This window comes from Rhincodon typus, chromosome 19 (assembly GCF_021869965.1).
Source record: "Rhincodon typus isolate 14 chromosome 19, sRhiTyp1.1, whole genome shotgun sequence".
Classification (NCBI taxonomy): Eukaryota; Metazoa; Chordata; class Chondrichthyes; order Orectolobiformes; family Rhincodontidae; genus Rhincodon; species Rhincodon typus.
In genome coordinates this window covers 24,176,722-24,199,618 of record NC_063350.1, presented here as the reverse complement: position 1 = coordinate 24,199,618, position 22,897 = coordinate 24,176,722, and the positions used below count along the sequence as shown (strand labels likewise).

At 35.8% G+C, this 22,897-nt stretch overlaps 1 protein-coding gene across 8 annotated transcripts in view; it reads right to left on the bottom strand.

The window, feature by feature from the left end:
- The window catches only part of LOC109911602 (zinc finger protein PLAG1-like), a 126,015-nt gene extending 104,819 nt beyond the window's left edge, over positions 1 to 21,196 (bottom strand). For all 8 annotated transcript variants that reach the window (XM_048608334.1, XM_020510933.2, XM_048608337.1 and 5 more), the window contains exon 1: positions 21,078 to 21,196. The gene's annotated coding sequence lies outside the window, so the exon portion shown is untranslated. The remainder of the gene's footprint in view (positions 1 to 21,077) is intronic.
- Between the last annotated feature and the right edge of the window lie 1,701 nt (positions 21,197 to 22,897).

The following is a 22,897-nucleotide window of genomic DNA, read 5'->3' as shown; positions in this document are numbered from 1 at the left end:
TCAGAACTTTGCCAATGTCTTGCTAACTGGCCTACAGCTTCCTTTTTTTCCCTCTTTCTCTTCCTTATTCAATAGGGGCATTACACTTGTCAACTTCCAATCTGTTGGATCCATTCCAGAATTTAGGGAATTGTGAAAAATCATAACCATCACCATCTGCAATCTCTGCAGCTATCTTTTTCAGAATCACAAAATCTGGGCTTTCAGGATCTGGGGATTTGTTGAATTGTAATCCTTCAAGTTTCTCCAGTACTTTATCATCGCTGATTTTAATCTGCTTAATTGTTATAGTGTAGATAATACCTGCTATTACTTCTACGTTAACCCATGTCATCTACTGTGATGACAGACACATCTCTGCAATTGCCTCATTTGATGTCACAATTTCTCCTCTCTTTACTCCTAAGGGACACATGTTTACTTCAGTTACTCTCCTCCTTTTCTTATTAATAATAAACTCCAATTCTGTTTGAGAATTCTGGATTTACTCATTCTATTTTTTCCCCTTTTTAATCAAATTGCTGATGGCCCTTTGCTTCTTCCAAAACACAGCCAAATCTTTAGATTTATCAGCCCTCTTTTACAATATATTAAACTGCTTATTTTTAAATCTAATACCATCCTTAACTTCCTTTGTAAGCCATGGAGTTTTTATTTTGGCAATGGATTGTATCAGTTCTTTAAATGCTTCCGACTGTTCATTTACCTTTTAGGCTAATTAACCAATCAAACTTAGCCAGCTCTCCCCTCAATTCTACATTATTGGCTCAACAATTTTGTGACTAGAATGGCACTTTCGAACTTGATATGGCATTCAACCGCATCATGATCAATATTTCTCAGCAATCTTTTACTACTAAATTCTTAATTTATCCAGCCTCCCTACACAATACTCTATGCAAAATAACTTCACTTCATTGCTCCAAAAAACATAGAGCGCATTCTACAAACTTATCTTCAAGATCACCTTTATCAATTTGATTGTTCTAGTCTATGAAGACTAAAGTCCCTGACAACCACTATGTTAGTTTCTGTTCCAAGTTCCAATATTTTTATTACTAGTGCTCTATCCAACTGCAAAACTATTGTTAGAGAGCCTAATCCTGCCAGTGTTTTCTGACCCATTATTCCTATCTCCATCCATAGTGATTCTACTTCATAGAATCCCTACAGTGTGGAAGCAGGCCATTCAGCCTATCGAGTCAACACTGACTGTAGTTACAGAAAAGACAACGGAAATTGGTGCAGAGCTCTGCAAGTACAGATAAGAGTGGTAAGAAACACTTCAGATATAAAGAAACAGGGTGTATCAATAGCTCTTCCAATTAATAGCCAGGCCCACCCACATCTTGCTGGCATTCAGGAAAAACACAACAGCACAGAGAAGTGAAGCAACTTAGCTGGCAGACCCAGTGTTGGGAAATCCAACCCTGAAGCACATGGTCTGAAACAGCTCAGCCACCAAAAAAAAAGCAAAAGAAAGTGTCATAGCAACATAGGGATAATATGAGCAGTATTTCTGTTTTAAAATTGCATCCATTCAAGTGATTGGAAGAGAGCAAGGCAGCAACTTGAGTTATTTAATCATCACTATCCACTCAATATTGAGGTCCAGCCAACTTTCCATTCCTAACTACACTACTGAAAAGAAAAAGTGTGAGAAGTTCTTCAAACGTTAGTGCCCAAGTCAGGCTGGAGCCATGTATAGAAAGAAGCTTTGATTCTGGATATTTGTTTATATGTAGGGCAGGGGCAGTTAGTAAAAGGTCACACAGTATCTTGCACATATTAATCCATACAAAGATTTCCAAGCACTCACTGGCTGGTATCAACAAGTATATTGCAGTTGGAGGAGAAGCACTCCCCTATTCTCCATTCAGTTAATGGAGATACTCATTTAGAAATTCAATGTTAATTCCTCATTTCCATTTCTCCTTATTGTTCACCGGGTTTGATTCATGTTGAGAGAAACCATATCGAATAAAAAGTGTTAATTAAAATTCATCCCCAGAACAAATCCATTTCCTCTTCTAAACAGGATACAATAACTCAGTTTGCTAATCTATAGCAGTAAAATGGGGAACCCTCCTCAGAAGGGCAACACAACGACAGATGTGCTCCAGCAGTGATTGTACAGCTTCAGGCACACTGCCAATAGGCACTCCTCCAAGAGAGTCAGCTCTGTATCAATAGTGGATAATGAAGCCTTCTTCAGGCAAGAGCATAAGCTAGCGATAAAATGGCATAAAACCACAAACTAGAAATTTGCTGTGTTGCTACTTGCTAGATGCAAAACTATTTTGGGACAGCAAAACTAGGTTGACAAAACTGAAGCCATTCAAAACACATGGAACTGCTAACTTGTATCACTGTCTTGCAGCTTATTGGTGGGTTAAGGTCATCTGACCGTCTGGCAGAGAGAAAAATAATAGAAGTCTCTTGGAGAAGGGCAGCAACCATTGGACACAGACCAAGATGCCACTACCACACACAGGGTCAGTATTGTTAGCTATTATTCATCTTCTCTCTTAGTGCATTTATCATTCAATTAAGTCTGTGTTCACACCAAGATCAGCAGAAAAGAGCCTTCAATCAGACTGCAAACCTTACCAACACCGTACCTCAAAAGCGGTTCATAGTTGTCACTCGAGCTTTGTCTTGCAGCAAAAGAGTACTGTTTGCAAATGTTTGGCAGCTGTTTTGCTCCTCGAGAGGGATATAGGAGTGTTTGTCTATTACAGAAAATCTCATTGCTTTTTAGTTGAGGAGTTTCATTCATTCAATTTAATCACTCTAGCCTTTATGTGTTTTGTTTGTCAGCTCATTGTACTGTACATACTTCAGCAGGAAAAGGGCCTGGAAAGTAACAGCTATACCAAGCTCATTTGGAATGAAGATGTGCATTTTAATAAAACGTATAGATATTCATGTCTGATAAGCTTCAATGAAGTCTTGAATAAACCTTTGAATCTCAAAGAATGCTTTAACTACAATGTAGATCTGCAATCAGGTCACGATGGACTCAAGACACGTGCAGTTGAGGACAAAGCTACATAAACAGCCCTCATACTTGGCAGAGAAGTTCAACAGTGCTAACAAACTGGAAGTGAAATGTCAAAATCTTCAAACGGTAATAGTACATAGTCTTTCAGCAAACTCGCAATACACTGCACTTGGATTCAACAATCAGTCTTGTGTCCTTTATTCAGCCTAACCCAATGTAACATTTTCAATTCTTCCATAGTACAGTTCAGTCAGCACCACTGTCACATCCCAGCTGCTAAATAAGAAACAGTTAAATCTCCAGTATTTCTTTCAGCAACACCAGATATTAGATAGTCTTGAAGTGATATTACAAAATAAGCTTTTACAAATCTTAGATGAATATTCTTTATTTTAAATACATCTGGATTAAAATATGAGTTAATAAATGAGCACAGAATTTCACACGAATGGTTTGAGTACTTGACCCGGTGTGCCACAGGTAGCCTCAGAGTCCATGCATTTGAATATCAGTGGCTCAAAATACTTAGAAACTTCCAGAGACGAATTCTAGTATTATCAGATTCCCCAAGTGAAGTGAGGCTACCAGCTGAAAGTGAATTCCAAAAGCACTAGGACATAGTTCAATTAGGTATCAGGAGGACCAGATGCTGGACTTAGCAAATGCTGGTGCCTTACATTTGATGGAGTCAGCGACACCAGTCCTGCATTGGATAGCGTGCACCACTAATGCAACATCAAAGCATCTTTTTAGACAAGAGTCTCAGAGGAAGCTACGGAGCCCGACATTGTAAGGGAACTAAATAACTGGCAAAAAAATTAAGCAACGGTTTTTTTTTAAAAATTGACAGAGTGTAGCCTTATTTCATTTTACGACAAATTGATGTTTCTGGTTGAAGGCATCTTTAATCTACATCATTGACACACTTCCTGGGTTGACGACTACAGCCTTGAAACGACTGTTTGATATTATTACTACTAAATGTACATGGATCAAAATTTCTCTATCCACTCTTTTCAGGACTGTTAAACCACCTAATATAAATGGATAACCACATTTTAAAAGGATTCAATTGCCTTCTAAAATTGCTAACAGAAATTTCTAACTTTTGTCTGTTGTCACTGAGAGGAGTTTGAACACTGATAATTAAAAAGCCAACACCCAGAGAAGCTTGCCTTGCCTCATAATCTGCTAAAAGAAATGGGAAAAATAGTATAACCTGCCTTTCACCTCGCAATCTGTCATACAGGAGAAGTTAAACAAAAGAGATCCTTGATACTCACTTTATAAGCAACAAGTAACAATTTCTTCATCTAACTCAAACAGTGAACAAATTAACAAAACTACTAACAAACCACACAATTCCCCCTTAACTACTAACTATTCCCAATAAAACAAAATTCTGGTGGTATGCTGTTCCAATAAATAGAAGTCCCACTTATACAAACCAAAGTAATACCAAAAGATGAATTAAAACTTAGACTCTCAAAATTACAGCCAGAATGCGTCTTCCAGAATGCTCCACACCCTCTCCGCTGATCCTCAGCCAGGAACGCCTTTCTCCGTCGAATTCTGAGGTCGGGAATAGTGACTAAGATTGCTGTAGTACCTTTCAGATGGTGCTTAATCAGAGAGCTTAAAAGATTTCTACGACAGCCAGAGCTTTACTCTTTCGATGGCAGTTCGCTTTCACCCCGATTTTCAAACACCTTCTTTTATACCCTTGATGACCTATTAATTTCTTACAATAGGATTGGTCCAAGCTTGTCAAAACCATCAGATTTCAAGTTAATTGGGCTTTGGTATCTAGGGTCTGGTTTAAGTTAATTGGCTAAATTCAAAACTTGTTCTCTTGGTAAAAATTCTGCTTTGCCACTATAACCCTTCAATACAAATGTTTCAATTCAAGAGCTCTGTGCAGCTACTGCTGCTTGCAGACTTTTTTTTAAATCTCCAAGCCTAGAAAAAAAACATCAATTTTTTAAAGGGACCATGCACTCTTCCTCCTTATCATTTTATAAACATCAAATATTCTAACTTCCTGACTTCCAATTCACAAGTACTCTGCAGAGCTTTGCAACACTATGGTCATTCAGCTTGCTTCATTAATCATCAGTTCTACCAAATTACTCGGGTCAGTAACTCACTCTTTACTTCTCAATTCCCCCAACACACACTGATGTCATTAACATTCATCATTTAAAAAGCAACAATAGACAGAAGCTTTATTATGACAATCTCTAACCAGTCCTTCAAGATTACTGATTTACTGGACTCTCTCCTTTTCACTTTATATTTGTTCAAACATCCAACTGGAAACCGCAAACTAATTTTCTCAATTTTCTTTGTTGTCCATTTACCTAATCATTACTCTGTAACAATAGTGCATATCAAATTCCATCAAGCACAGTTCGTTTGATCAGCAAAGAAAATGTTTATTTTGCACTCCTTGCACTGTCAAGATTCCCAATATCTTTTGTCAGTCTCCAAAATTTCCAACTCATTTACAGAAACAGAGAATGTTTCTCTGTTGTTACATTTTAATGGCGCCTGTGCTGATAGTTTACAGGCCATCTTTGTTTTCTTGCTTTCATTTTCTGCTTCTTTCAAAATACCATCTAACTGCCCTTCAAAAAAGTGCTGTTGGATTTTGCCTCAATAACAACTAACCACAGACAAATCCAACATAACCATATTCTGTAAATAAAATCTGATCTTCCATTTAATTATTATTTCCATTTCTGCCTTATTACAATTTCTCAGCCCAATGGAAGCAATGTATTTACTACTTTCATTTCCATCTTTGGATAATTACCAGTTATCGTTGGTCAATGGCAAATGTAAATGAGTCTTCACACTTCATTTCTATTGTAGCATTTTTAGAAACATCAAACCAATCATACAACTTTAATAATTTCTTTCTTGAAAATGACAGATCACCTTTGATAAAAAACAAAACGCAATCAAACCAGATGTATGATCAACGCATACAAGTTGAGAAACAACAAGCACATACATAGTGTGATTAGAATCTAAGCAACAGCTTTCTTCCGATCCAGGTTGTTTATTTCAAATCAAAAGAGAATTAATTATATTGATAACGTGCGTGCATTTACGCGTCTGTTTGTGGTGATAGGAGTGGGTGGTAAAATATTCACGTGAAATAACCAAAAGCATCCCCAGCTATACATTTAAAGCAATCATTTTGTTGGAGACTTTGAAGTGAGAAGGTCTTTTTGTCTTCATATCCAGTCAAAGCGCTTCACCAGATAAAAGCATGTTCTCCGCATAATTGACTAAATTACCTGACACCCCCGAATTGAATTATGCAGCCTAGATTCCACTCATTGACAGTTTAATAGGTGGAAAATTTATCTTGCAATTTCTCTGTACACTTCAAGCAGACTATTTAGATCAGGCTGAGGTAAACAGTCCCCCCATCCCAAACACACCAATACCTGCTCTGCTCCTGTCCTTAGGCACAATAATTAGATTTTATGTTATTTAACCCAATTCCAGACATGGGGAAGCAGAACTGTACCATCACAAAAGAAATTCAACTCAGTTTGGATTAGCACAATTTAAGTTGAGTTTGATTCAGTTAGCTCAATGACTACCATGTGGTGCAGAATACTTTAACACCAACAGTGCAGGCTCAATCACTGTACCAGGTGGCACTTCATGAAGACCTTGCTGCACACTTCATGTGCAATGATGCCCCTTAAGCTACAAACTGAACAAAATGCTCTATGGCTCTTCATGGACTACAGCTGATCATTACGAAGATAGAACTGATTCTCAAAGTAAATTAAGGAAAGGAACAAAAGACAACAACCTCTTCACCCATTATTTTACACACCAAATTTAGGTAACAAAGAATTCATGATACAACATACTTGAATCAAATACCTTAAACTTAGGAAAATACCCCTACTTGCATCAATGCTCCAATTATTGTGTATAATCTGACTACATCATGAGATAATGTTGGCAATTCATCATTCCAATTGTTTTTCACAATGTGAAATATAATTAATATCTCTGCACAGAAATCAATGTACCTGATTTTCTCTAACTGGCTTCAGTGCACCTAGTCTCAGGAAGGGAGAAACCAACTAAAGTTCCTGTTGTGATAGTAATCTAGTCACCCACAAATGAAAGTGCTCATTGTTATAAATTCCAGATAAGAACAAAATTGGACCTGGTAAGGTAATCCTTATGGTCAAACAATCTGCTCACATTCATTGTCTAAGTTTGCCAAAGGAAGAATGGCCATTAAGCATAAAAAGGTTGCTGCTGCTATCTGTGACACTGGACTCCAGCTGAGTCAACACCGTTAGGAGAAAAGATAATGGAGAAGTAAAGGAAGCAGAGTGAACCTTCAGTAGCACAATTTACAGAAGTATTTTGAAACAGTTGCTCATTATTCACATTTATCATCATTTCTGGTCTTGAAAAGTCCATTCAATAAACTAGCTCCACTACAATTAAGAAAGATTTTTCTTATTAGGAGTTCAAATGAGTTATTTTTCTAACACAACAGCAGACGAGTGTGATGTGGAATTTTGAGCAGAAATGCTGCTGTCAAACAGTGTCACAACCTGAACCAAACAAAATGCACAAGAATTGCAATTTACACATCCTAAACAAAAGAAATGCAGGTGGAATTTTGAACATTTAACAGTTATAGCAGTCTTCATGACCTTGTTATTCTCACAAGCAACATCATTTCACCCCTACATTCTGCCTATCTACTTTAGTCCCTTTGTCGTTCCATGTTCTAGCCTCATTTTAAAAAGCAGAAAAACACTTTTTACACAGTTTCACCTGAATCTTCCCCAAAAATGTCACTCCCTCTTGTTGGGGGAATCCTTCCAATCAGATCAAAAGGATTTTCCTTGCATGGCTTGCTGTCCCGCATTCAGTGAGTCAACATTATGCTTCAATAGTCTTGAATGGTTTTCCTCACCTCAGTCTTAGTCAAAGCATTTCACAGTATTTTTCTTCTTAGCATTAACGATCTTTCAACAAGAATGTTAATTAACAGATTTTTGATGTTGACTGTCATTAATGTTTATTTAAGCTTAACATTGTAATATTACTGTTCTGCTGTATATTTTGCAACAAAATTAGAGAGGTCACTTTTTATGTGAAGATAGTACAGGGTGAAGAAACAATCAAGTTATTTGAGTGAAGAGAACTGGGTAGATTTAAGACATCCAGATGTTAGCAATGACACAGTTTAGCATTGGCACTAATCTCCAAAAGTCAAACTCAAAGTGATTAGGTAACTAATGAAGTCAAAGAAGAGGCCTTTCGCAGAAGCAAAGCTGAGACAGGGTGAATTTCTATAACATTATACACATGTAAATAAGTGGAATGCATTCAAAAGATCATCCTGAGGTCAAATATAACACCAAGGTTGTGAACAATCTTATTTAATTTTTTTTTCAGACTGTCAGGGGAGGGATGAAGTTGGTAATTAGTGACCGAAGTTTAAAGTAGCATTGATGACAGTTCCATCAAATGTCTAACCAGAGGAAATTTCAGATCATACTTTATTGGATATTCAATGAGTAGTTGAATAACTTAGCAAGAAAGGAGGTGGTGAGGTAAAGCTGGGTGCTATTAGTGTACATACAAAACTGAACATAGTTAAGGGGTCCTACATAGATGGCAAATAGGAGCAGTCCAATGGCAATCTGAATTAACAATGCAGGACCAGGAAGAGAAGCCACTGAAAAATAATTCGTTGACTGTGATTAGATAAGAACACAACCAGCAAAGAGCAGTCCACCCAGTTGAAAACCTGTGCAAATGATCATGTGATCAATCATGTCACAAGGACACAGGAAAGTTTACCTTTGTCACAGTCTTATAATCCAAATTCCAAAAAGACCTCCTGAGCAACATTTTGGTACTGTGACAGGGATTGAAATCTTATTGAAGGGACTGAATCATGAAGTTTTGGCAAAGATGGGTGTGGATTTAGGAGGCAACAACAGGTTCTAAAGGACTTGGGCAAGGAAAGGGAAGTTGAAAAAGCTGTGATGATTCGCAAGTACAGTGTGTCAAGTCTGTTTCTTTGAGGACGGAAGGGACTGATTAAAGAAAAAAAAAGTGACAATGCCAAAACAAAATAACATCAACTAACATGGAGACCAGGAGAGAAAGTTAAGTGGTCACCAGTTTCATGAGAATAGAGTCAAAAGAAAAGATATGGGTCTTATGAACAAGATGAGCTCAGAAACGGATATGAAGGAGAGAAACAAAGAAGCGAGTTCCGGGCTGTAGTGCAAGTATATAGGAAGTTTAGCCCTGCCTGTAACTGGAGGACAACCAATCTGGTTTCCACTTGAAGTATATAAAGATATTGTTCAGAAAACAAAGAACAAATCAATTTTACCGTCCTTAAAAGTAAAAAATACTTCATCATCAACCTGTTCAGAGATGTTATAACAGACTTCTGGATCAGGTGGGACTTGAAGCCAGGCCTCCTGATTCAGAGGTAGGGACTCGATCACTGCACCATTATAGCCCTCCTCCTTCAGTTAAATAAAATCTTCTGATGCAAATCACCTGTAGGACGCTTAATTGTAACTATAGACCATATTTTTTAAGTGTATGTTTTCTGTTAATTAGGGAGCAAGTAATAACAGGCTAGACAGTGGCAGTCAACAGCCAAACAACAGCACTTGCCAATAATTTTGAAGAAAACTGTTCTAGTGAGCCACATCCTTTGATGTGAGTTTAAATCAGATACCAAGTGAAGTGGCCTACAGGAGTCCAGCAATAGTACAGCCAAAGCAGAACTTTCAAACAGCAAACTGGTAAGGAAAACTGAAAACTTTAACTTTTAAAAATTAAAACTGAAAGAAATTTGTTTTAAAAGAAATTGACCAGGATATACAAATGGGATTGGCTAACAGCTAAAAGCAGCAAACAAACCTAATATTTTTAAATATGTAATTTGTGAGGGAGAAAGTTGATCACTAAAACATAAAACTACACTCTCAGGTCTTGTAAATTTGATAATTTCCAATTGATCACAGTCTAGGTTGGGGGTGAGAATATCCGCAGTACTCTATAGGAAAATGCAAAATTATTGCTAACAGTTCTGACTGTCCACATTTAAATACACATTTGGCAATTCCAGAAGTTTGTTGGATTACACGAGAGGAGTAATGCTGCTGAACACAAACCATTTTTCTGTCATTACTACCAGAAAATGCAGGCTAATGATTTTACTGTCAAAAAATGATGAGATATGTCAGACAAGGTTATGGTATGGTGCAAGACACTGAATAACAAGCACATGTATCTTTGAATAAATGCATGCATTTCTACAGTTTGTAATCTACAATTCTTTTCCATTAATGTCTGCTTTATGGATAGTTGAAATGCTTTTATATGATTAGGCTTTTAAAAATGACCATCTCAAGTTATTAAGTACAAAACAGTGAGCTCCCAACAGAATGTGAAAAAGAATTGCAGAAGGTTTGAAGAAGGAATGAAAATGCAGGGAAGATGAAGCTTTGAGTTTGTTAATAAAAGCAGAAAAGATGATGGCTAGACAATAGGATGGAGACAAGGAATTCCAGAGAGTAAGAGCATAGTGATTGAAGGAGATCAACCATCAACAATGGAGTAGAACCGTTGGAATATCCCAAACGAAACTTCTTCCAACTTATCACTACACTCTGCCCTCAAGCCCAACTATTCTCTCTTAAATATCCAATATCTCATCTGAAAGTTAAATCTGAATCTCATACAGAGTCAATTAGAAATTGTGCCAACTGTCATCAACTTCCATTGATCATTGCTCTTTATGTTAACATTCATCATGTCTTACATACTGTCAAAAAGCAGGTTGCTTCTAACTGGTTGGTGCACAAATGATGCTTTTACTGTCTTTGACAAAATATTTCAAACTGTGTATAGTTGATACATAGACAATCAACTGATAGGTTGAGAAAAATGACTTAAGGGCTGAGAGCAGCCAAAGGTTCAAGCACTATTCTTTTAGTTTTGGGATCAAAGTTTAAATTTCATTAGAAGTGGCGTTTAAATCTGAAATGAATTTAACTAAAATCTAATCACTTTTTTTTAAATGAACTAACAAGATGAAAAGATTGCACAAAAACTGCTCATAGTTCAACAATATTGATAAAAGGACAATCGCACTAACAGTTTGACCCTATTTCCAACTTATTTGTGACTCAACATTGATGCTGCATTCCTCATTTTAAACAAGCAAAAAATAAGTACCTCATGACAGAGCCCAATAGCAAAAGAAAAGCAAGCCATTTGTCCCACCAAGCTAGTGGTGGTATATTTTCCAATGTAAACTGCTTAATCTAGTCCTAGGTTTCTATTTGCTCCCTCCATATCCTACAATATTCCTTTTCCCCACCCCTTGTTGGAATTAATGGATTTTGTTAATAATCTACATCAGAGAATTCCATCTTCTAGCCATGCTGAATAAAAGACATCATTAACATTGTCTAAATTCCATGTGTACTGTCAAAGATTAGAACCCTTGAGATGTACAACATCGCCTTAGGTGAATTATTTCAGAATGCATCTAATTCAGCATTTCTCTAAAGCAGTACACGTAATGTGAAAATTGGAGCAATATAAAAATTGGTGAAAGTTTCCTGCTGCTTCATTCCCATTGTTGACTAAACCAACACCCCAGATTTGGGCAGCATTCACATTACAATTACAGATCTGCAAAATGGTCTACAATGAAATCACACTTGTAAATCTGGCTTTAGAGTTTGTAATGATAAACAACTACTAAGCCAATAGCTCTGGCAGACAGATTAGACCTAATTTTATTTCCTATGTCCTTTCAAATGGTTCAGTGTAGGGGGATCTTCCCAATCTGTATCCTTTAAACATAATGCAGCGGTCAACTTAAAGCAGTAAAATTGCAAGCCTGCCTGGCAGCTGTGCATCAGTAATCCATGGGAGTTTACTGAACGCATGTGTGAGTATGCCAAACACACAACTGATGTGCCACACCCAAGTTTCAAAGTTGCATTTATGCGAAAAAGCCTACTATGGTCAAAACTGCAGAAATCTTCACAAACATCCACTCCCAGGTGTTCTGTAGCGGCAAGTGTACCATCTACAAGATGCACTGCAGAAATTCACCAAGGTCACCCAGATAATGCCTTCCCAACTCATGACCATTTCCAAACACAAAGTCAAGGACAGCATGTACATGGGAATACCAATACCTGCAAGCTCCCCCCACCCCGCCCCTAAGCCACACACCATCCTGACTTGAAAGTATATCGCCATTACTTCAATGTCAATGGATTAAAATCCTGGAACATCCTTCCTCATGGCATTTGGGTCTACCTACATGAAATGGACTGCAGCAGTTTATGAAGGCAGTTCATCAGCACCTACTCAAGGGCACCAAGAGACAGGGCAGTAAATGCTCATATCCCATGGATGAATAAAAAAGTTACAAGTTTATAATTAAGGCATCATGTATCTAATATTGCAACTAAATGTTTTCATGCATGTTACTAGCAAGAATGATGAGAAATGAGAAAATGCATGACTATTAGAATGAAGTATTTTTCTGGAACATGCCACTATGATGCTTTGTCTTGTCACCCTGTCTTGTTTGCCAAGCAAAACACGTTTTAAAAATTTTTTAAGTTTTTACAATTGTTTCCAAGTTGACAAACCACACTGAGCAGAAGTATTTTGTGATTTCCCAATTCCTGATGTGAACGCCTTTTGAAATAAGTTGAATCCTTCTGATTAAATAGGGAACATATTAAACATTTGTCTGTGAATATTACCACTCCAAACTTCTGGACTCTTTCACAGTTAGATAATTGTATAACACATGCTAGAGATCTAGTTAAGTTCTAACTCCTATAGGTGTTCAGCTTCCCAAAACTATTTGGTAACTGATCAGCAGATTGCAATTTTAGTGGCAATCTAGAGGCAATTTTGACTAACAGTTTCTGTGGGAAGCTTTCAATGAAACTTTTCGCCATGAAATCCAACTATTTTCCTATCTATAAATTTCACAAACACAGTTCTTGCTTTATGTGTCTAATGATACTTGAACTTTTGGAGTATTGTGTTTGTGAAAGACTCAACTACTGTTCCTAATCTCCAATCCCCAACACCAAGCAGCCCTTCTGCCCTATGCTTAACAATCACATGGAATATTCTTGGTAGCATATTTGAGAGACAGGAAATACTCTGGAATCATGGAAAATTCAGTGTAGGAAGGTTTGATTCTACATATACACATGTAACACACAAATAACATCCATATCAATATGTTTACAATTAGAGAAACAAATCTAAAGGGTGTATCCCAGAAATTGTTTTCTTGGAAGCAGAACACGTTTAAGTAGAAACCCTTAACACAATAAAAGCTGTAGTGTTTTGATCTTAAGTTAAAATGTAAAACCGCCTAAATTTATGAGATGAAATGCCCACAGACCCATACCCAAGGTTCATACATCAATTGAAACAAAATATTATACTTGTATTGAGTGTAACCCAGTTATATGAACGATATGGAGTAAAAGATTTGTTAGAATATTTCTAGGATTTAGCTGTTTTAGTTGTGTTGAAATTGCACCATTGATTTCACTGAAGCATCAATAAAGTCAGAAATCTAAAAAAAGATGCTCAACAAAAAAGAAAGTTTTCAGGAAGATTATGCTTAGAAAGATAGCTTCGTCTATTCACAAGTTGGTAGCAAGAAGACAGTGACACAATTACTGAGAGAACAAAGAACAAAGTTACAAGAATCCTCTTTCTCAATGTAAAGGAATGTGAGAACATGGAATGCTTTAGTACTGGCTTTAAAGAAAGAGACAATGATTTAATTTAGAAACGGAAATCATAAAATATAAACATCAGGTCCATCAGCATCTGTACAGAGGCAATGCAGACCAACATTTCAAGATAAAGGTTTCACCAAAACAATTCTTTTACCTTTTCTCTTTACCAAGTTATTGATCAGATATATTAGTTCAACTTTGATGTTTTTTAAAATTACTTCTCATTTAAAGGGAAATCTGCTAATTAATTGAACGAATCTAACAATAAACAAACAAATGGTGTTAGTAATAACTCACCATCAATGAGCTAATGTCTACACAGGCATGTTGGACCAAATAGTTTCTTACTACTGTAACTTCTATTGATTCTATAAACTCAGGTCACTTTCACATGCCGTACTTGATCTTAAAAGTAAATAAAGAGTTAAATGAATTATTCATACAATCTACCATCATAAAACTGCAAATTCCATTTTTCTAATGTAATACCACAGGAAGCAACGCACACTGGCCAGATGAACCATTCTCTAGTACTCTCACCTACCTTCCCTCTGATGTTACTGAGAGTCCCCGTCCTTTTAAGAACAGGTCCCAGTTCTCCAATGGCATTTCATCATTTGGTATCCAGTCTCTCTCTCTTCCAAAATATTACAACTTACAAAATAAGAACCAGCAAGCCAAGCAACAAAAGAAAAAAAGCAACTTCACCTTAACTGTCTTTTGTGAACTTGGGAGTTGCTTTGACTATTTAAAGTAGTAGGTATTACAACAATTTGTTCCTGACTACAGCTTTGGAAAGTGAACATAAAAAACTAATCAATGTTAGACTACAGTGCAAGTTGTATTTATTCACATCATAAAGTGATCTGAACTACATTACAAGGATGGGAGTAATGTACAATGTATGACATGATGCTGGATGTCTTCCTACAGTTCGCAACTTAGTCAAATTAAATTATATCTACACTGACTAACCAACCATAAAAGTACCAAAACTGAATTAATCAAGCCAGAATCATTTTTGTGCAAAAATAATTAATACAGAATCCAGTAATGACACTACCATTTTTGTTAAAAAAATTATAAATGTTAATGATACAACTCAGTGCGAAAGGTAAATAAAAAAATCAGATATGATCGGACAGATATTGAGAGAAGCAAGCTGTTCAAAGGGTGTTGTTTCTTATGAACATGAACTGCTAATTTTGCAAGAGGGTATTTTGTGGAGGAGTGGACAGGAAAGGAACATTGAAGGAAACTGGTAAGAAGCAACACTGTAGCAAATTTTATGAGAGGCAAGAATCAACAGTTTCTAAATGTCACTAAGTAAGCAAGCTTCTTAAAAAGAAGAATTGTGAAACATTGGGGAACCTTAGACAGTAAAACTACACACAAGTAGGTACACAAGGGTACAATTTCCAAAATGCTTTTACCTTAGCCCGTTCCAAAATGCAATATCTTAACAATTTTGTTTTAAACTTTTGTGGAGGTCCTCCTGAATAATTACCATTTAATCACAGGCTTCATTCATCAAACAATAACAATTATGTAAAATTCTTCAAATGCGACCATCATTTCAGGCCCCTGATAAATATGGTTAGATTCATAATACCAAAAGTGCTTTCTCGGCAATGAACTCAAATCTGGGTCTGTTTATTTCATTATGTCAAGTTAACAATAAAAATCACTTTTACATTTTAGAAGTGATAAACATCCAAACATCTTCGGATGGTGTTGACTTAAAGCTTTGGACAGTTTATTTGCTAAATCTGTGTGAATTTCTTCTTTCAGTTTAATAATAACATCCACTACTATTTTCAACTAAATCCTCAAGTATTACAAAGCCCAAAAATCAGCATTAACCTTTGCAGTCACAACTCATGTAATGTTCAGTTAATGTATAGCATATGCACTTCTAGCTTCCTAATTCCTGTTAATCTTTGCTAATAAACCTAATGAATTTCTATGATGTTATAGATGTAAAAAGTGTGTTCTGAAATTAAGAAAACCTTCTCTCAGTAGTCTCAATTTCATTTCTGATTTGCAGGTTGAAAACTTAAAGCTTGGTTTCACTAAAGCTTCAGCTAGATCCATGAAAAAGTCAAACCATTACAAAACAGAAGTACAAAGCATGGCTACATAAAAAGTTAGATCACACAATAATATCAACCATTGAACGAACAAACAAATGTGCAGTTACAAAGCAACTCACTAATTTGTTCAAAAGATCTCAAGGACTTTCAAAAGAATGAATTATGGCTTGGAAATAAGACTCTAAATTTTAATGGATACAACTGTTTGTTGAACCACTAAAAATGCAGTTTAAAAATGCTTTACTGTTTTGTTGCCTACATCTGGTGGAAACTTCAATTCCTGTGAAACATACTCTACTAGTGGCACAACTTAGTAACTAATCTTCTAGTGACAACTTCATTTGGGAAATGATCAATATGAAGTTACCTACAGGCTATTGGGCAGTTTACTAAGTTACATAATTATTCATTAATTGACTGAAAGCTTTGCATCAACTGCCTAAATTGGCGAGCAAAAAGTCTGCCCAAGATTTTGTCAGAGATGGCAATCTGAGAAACACCATTTCAACAGCACTTGTTTTATGATCATGCACATTTTTCTTTTTGACAATGTCAACTATTTCAAACTGAAATAAGAATCCACAATCTACTTTTACTTGGAGAAAACATTCTCCCATCATGAATATTCAAGCAGACTCAACACAGCCTCTTCTTACAACACAAGTCTACAATTCCAACACACACGATCCTAGTCAATTTCCAGCAAACTGATTCACAGCAGAACACATTTTCGGGGATCTGGGATACTAATCTGCCTGATAACATGCATTACAAAGCTTAACTAATCTTTTGAGCATTTGAAGATAATTGCTAGTATCTTCCTAAAGACACAGCTTTCCTCTTACGAGTCTTGATAGCTTGGATTATCAGCAATCAATTTATAGATAAGTCTCTTTCACTATATATAGTCCCTGTCTAAGGTAATTTCGGATGATAAAAAGGTGCTAGAACAGAAATTGGATACTGACTGCTGCATTCTGTCTTTAAAAAAAATTGTTTTTGAATGTGTCATAACCTGCATCATATCAACAAAATTACAGATTAATTTGTTCGAATACAAGTTTGAGTCAAGAGAAATTCTGGAAACTAAATAACAACTTCTTCATTCTGCCTGTAGCAGAAATTCTAAAATAAATTGCAAAATATATTTTCAAGAATCTCAACAATGAACTTGAATGGTCAAGTTCAGCCAAGTTCCCTGTAACTTTAAAGGGATCTAACTCCAATTTACACATCAAGGCAGGTGTGTTTAGAAATAACATTTCAGACAATTATTTTCAATTAAACAGTTAACATGCAAGGTATAGAAAGCATATAGTTACAAGTAAACATATTTTTATTTATTTTATACTATATATGTTTAATTGAAAAATGAACTTTTTTCAATTCAATACAGAAAAAGTACTCAGACTATTTCAGCTAATACTTGACAGATTTCGATGGAGAAAATCAAATGGAGAATAAAATCCAAGATAATTCTATTTTTACACAACTGCATTAGAGATATGACTACTTGACATAAACACTGTTTTTTCCATTAAAAAAAAGTGTTTTTTAAAACTGAACTTTAAAATTTAAATCAAACACTTGGATCTATTTCCAATGACTGTGGTCAGTTTTCATTCACAGACACATCCAAACACCAGAAATAAAAAAGAAAATCTCAAAAATAAAATTAAGCAGCAAATGAAGAATCCAGACAAATTTATTAAAATATAAAATTTCTAGCACCATCTGTCACAAAATGAACAAATGTCTTAAAAGATATTTCCACAATTATTTCTATGCTTTTGAGAATGTTTCATATCTTCTAACTAACAAAATGACTGGGAAATGTTTAAGTAGTTGTTATACAAAGATTCTTTCAAAAAAAAAATCACAATGCTTTGCACTGTCAGCTATCTCCTGATTAAAAATCGAAAAAAAAAGTCAATTTCAGTAAAAGTTACACCTCACAAACATTTGCTGCAGCAACAGCTATTCAAATTTACTAATAGGAAAATAAGTACTAGTTAATGATTCTCAACTTTGTTTTCGAAACATGAAACCATACTTAGAGAAATCTCTTTGCATCTTTCATTGCTGTAATTGTATTAGAAAAGCAGTTCAAAATATGTTTCATCCAACACATGTAACTCAATTTTAACATTAATTTTGTAAAACATCATAAAATATATTGTGATTCCATAGTTTGTTTTTATGTAGCATAGTTTACAGAATAATACCCTGACAACTGGGCATATATGGATTGAAATCATTGCACAGAAGAATGAAAATTCAGTTAAAACCTTTAAGAATTAATTGCAATACATGCAATGGGTAATTTAAAATAGACTACAGTGTTTTATTGAGAACTGTAAAAAGTTTGTCTTTATTTCTTGCAATTACTGGAGCTGGAATTTAATATAAAATTGATTTTTTTTAGGAAAAGTCAAGTAATTACTATAACATTAACATTGTGTTAGAAACGCATCAAAATTCCATAAGAGGTGAAATGTTTTCACAGTTCAAGGTCAATTAAATTTTTATTCAATCTGACCCTCTCATATGCTCACATTTCCTCAATGGATTTGTTTCAATTACAATCTAACCTTTGATATTTTAAAGGACTTGATAATTTCTCCACAACTTTCATTAAAGAAATTGTCCAAGTATTCTAATAAGGTTCATTTAAATTGAAACATCAAACCAAATCATACAATTTCATAAGTCAATTTTATCAGTGAGGGTACAAAATGAATTATTTTTGAAGGGCATTTAATTGCCAGATTTTTCTTTGCAAATGGCAAGTAGCAGTCTAAACAAATAAAAACTGTTTCACACTCAATATTTTAAAGATAAAGGAGCACACAAAGAATTATTCTGAAACAGGTGAAATCCAACATACAAAACACACCAAGCTTGTAATGTCAGCTTTGCAGCAAATAAAATCTTGTTAAAAGTTCCAACTTTTAGCAATTTAAGAACTCCAAATAAAATAATTTAACACACCTCTGTATCCTAAAAGACTGAAGAAACTAAACCATACAACTTTTGGTGCAATTTTAATATTTCTAATATCAGCATCAGATTTTCAAGTTCAATTTTGAGTTTTTGTTCAGATACCTCGAGAACTGATCACTTCTCTTTTGAATGCAGTACATATGAACTGTCTGCTTTGTTTTGTATCTTCTTCATTGATTGGAGTTAATGCAAACCTCCAGCTTTATCTCGGCATATTACAACAACTCAATCAAAGTTTCAATTCAAGAATGTAGATAAGTTAAACTCAAACTATGGTGTGAAACATCACGTTCTCCGATGTTTACAAATATTTCACACTGACTGCTGAATTAGTTTTAAACTGAACTTAATATTGTTATTCCCATCTTTCAAGCTATCATGTACTGTCTTTATGTTCCATAAAAAACACTTCACTATCTCAACTATTGATTAATGAGGTTAACATTAATATTAGAATGTTTAAGTTGTAAAAATCTAAAATAAGTTAATGCATGCATTTATTTCTAATATTCAACATTCGACATAATTTGTATTTCATGTTTCTTCCAAGGCTAATGTATTGTTTTACTCAAATAAATAACAAATACAAATCTAGCACCTTATATCCTATGCAAATAACAAACATCTGATCCAAAGTGAACTGAAGGTGTTTATCCACAGGAGAATTAGTTATCCCCTCACTCTTTTTGTCAGAGGGCAGACACATTTAGTGCAATATGTTATTTGCCACAAGAGATGTAAATGTTCAGATTGCCATGTCAACATGTTACATATTTCATTCTTTCAGGTATGTCATAGGAATATATTCAATTATGAAACTGGGAAGACAAACTTGTCCCGTCAGAAAAACGTTTAAACCCAGCAACTGGTTCTGATAATATTAGGCACATAACTAAGATGACATGCACAAAAGAAAAGCAACTGACTCCTATGACTCAAATTCTTGAAATTACAACACTGAACTAAACCCAATCGTTACAAAAGCGCTCATCTTATAACAATAATTATCATCGTTATTTAAAATAAGAGATTAAAATGTTTATTTCTAAGCTTTAAGCTTCAAGCAAGCACAACGCGGCTTCCACTGCGTTTCATCAATATTTGCAATAGCTGAAAACTAAATATTTAACTTTTAACAGACAAACGACTTAAGAAACACTATCTTTAAATGCCCCCATTTCTCTTTGGTTGCCCTTACAACCAAACGACCTCACGTGTTACTACACACACTGCAGTAACGACGAAACAGTTTTTCATGCAACACAGGACAATATTCTATCTCTTCAGTGCAATGGTCGATGAAACGCAACCAGCGCCAACAGCTCGACAGTAAACAAGTGCAACAGTTATCCATTTTAAAACAAAACGAGAGTTGCTTTTCTGAAAGATTTTAGTTATCTACATATATTTTGTCACAGTCCAGCAGCGTGACCACCTCCCAGCTCCTGACTCACAGCAACAAAACCGTAATATGAGCCACACAAAAAAACTAGTTAATGTTAACCAACTTCATAACGTGCAACTTTTAGAAGTGGAGGGGGAATAAAACCTTAAAGCGCAGAGAATCCGGGAAAGATCCGATACCGAAATATTTACCGACTCCTCCACACCAACCCCCAAACGAAATTCAAAAGTTTAAAACTTTCCAATTCAGAATCGTTGCAAAGTTCACTCCAGTAAAAACCCTCCCCGCAATAAAAAAAATGCACCGTATTTCAACAGCGCGGCGTGAACCACAAGAAGACAAAGTTTGGGAGACACGAAACTGACTCCCCGAAAGACTTTTTTTTGGATCACGTAATTAAAAAAAAAAATCACCAAAAATGAAGATCTGGCAAGGGGGATGGTGGAGAGGGGGGGGGGGGGGGGGGAAAAAGAGAATCCCTTGAAAATTAAAAAGATTGCAGCAAGTGGGATTTGAACTGTCTTAAAACAGATTGAGAGGAGGGTGATTTTAATTGGTAGCCCCCCGCGGAAAAAGAAAGTTGGAGTATGTAATATAAAGGCGAGCTGACTCACTCACTCACTCAGTCACAACACACAAACACACACACATACAAACTGCCCAGCGAAACTTCCCAGCACTTCACTAGTCAATTTCATCCCCACAACCCGCACTATTCGTTCCAGCAATAGGCGCAAACTCACCGCCGTTGACTCGGCATCTCTTTCCGATAAGTTTTTGCACGCGATCTCCACTTTCCAAATTTTGGAAATTATTTTTCTCTATTTTTCACGGCCTAAAAAAAATTCTTTCCCCAGCTTCTTTTCAGAAGCCATTGTGCGGAGGATGCTGGGAGTGACGTCAGGGGGTTTCGCAACATTGCAGGCTGTTACAGTTTCTGGAGTCCAGGAGATAGGAGGTGCGGGTGGGTTAACATCCATCTGTCCAGTCCATTGCCTCCAACAAAACCCCACGGCCCACTGTTGCTCCATTCCATGGGAGACCACCTCCCTTTCTTTCTTTTTGTTGCAAAGTGGCTAGAAAGAGCCTGGCATCAGGACAGGATGCAAAGGGAGATGCTTAGAAATTGGCTAGAGCTCCACGCTGGCGGGGAGCATGGACTTCCCATTCAATTGAATGGAACGGACCAAGTCTTGCCGCTTTCCGTTCTCTTCGTTGGTTGGACCTGGAGTAAGATCGAGGGCTGAATGGGAATGGATTTAGCGCCAACAGTTGGACACGGTTCTGCACAAAAGGAGAAGTTTGTGAAGCAGTTGGTGTTCCCTAGAATGATCTCTGGATGCTACCTCGTTAATATCATCGATAATAGGAATGGAGAACACAGGTAGGAACTGAAATCATGCAGTTCTACCATTGAGTACATTACGTTTCAAGACAAAACAATGGCCAATTCGTTACTAAGATTGCCATATGCATACAATTTTGCACATCTCACTCATTGGAATAGTTTAAAAATATAAATTTTGTTGGAGGTCGCTCTTTAAAGTTAATGTATTCTGGTTTCGTTTGCAAACTGTCTCACTTGTGATCACCAGTCACAGATTTAATGTTTTTTTAATCGTTGCTGGTACTTCCTTTTAAATGGCTGAGTTGAAAGGTATAGATGGCAAATTGAAATGTATTGAGACCAATAAGAAGGTGAGCAATTCATGGCTTTTACATAAAGGAATATAATTTGTCCTTCATATTGCTGGCAAATAATTTTATATTTATTTGACTTTAATATTAATGTTGTTATTTTCTTGTCAAATGTTCAATCATTGACAAGCACATGAATTCTGAACAGCAGTATTAAGTACAAGATTGCTGAGGGTTAGTTCATCGAAACAGAGTCTTTATATTTCCTTGACTGCTGATCATGTTGTATAAATAATGGAGACACATGCATAATAGCAAGATGTTTCAGCTCTGTTCAACATATTAGTGATAGATTCTTTGTTCCATTGATGCCATAGATGTGCAGACACAATTATTTGCCTGACAGTAGCTAGAATGTTTTAATGACAGCTACTAAGATATGTCAGTCAACGAAAATAGTGAAGTGAATATATTAAAACTTATTGGGATAATTCTGAGGTTTAATATCTCATTCACCTATGACTGTTGTCTTAGGAGCTGTTGAGACAAATGATTTTGGACACATTTCTACTTTGCATGTAAATAAAAAACGAAAGAACTGTGGATGCTGTAAATCAAGAACAAAAACAAAGTTGCTGGAAAAGCTCAGCAGGTCTGGCAGCATCTGTGAAGGAGAAAACAAGAGTTAATGTTTCGGGTCCATTGACCCTTCCTCAGAACTACTTTGTATGTATTTATTTAGAAATTTACATTAGACAGGAGATGTAGGTAGATTTTGCCCCTTTCCTTGGGATTAATACTGTGCATCAGATGTCCTTTACCTTTAAAATAATTGAAGGACAGCTGTTTATGAAGGCAAATTATTAATACTTTTTGCAATTGAAGAAATACTTAACAACTATTAAATTCATGATAGTAATGCTTG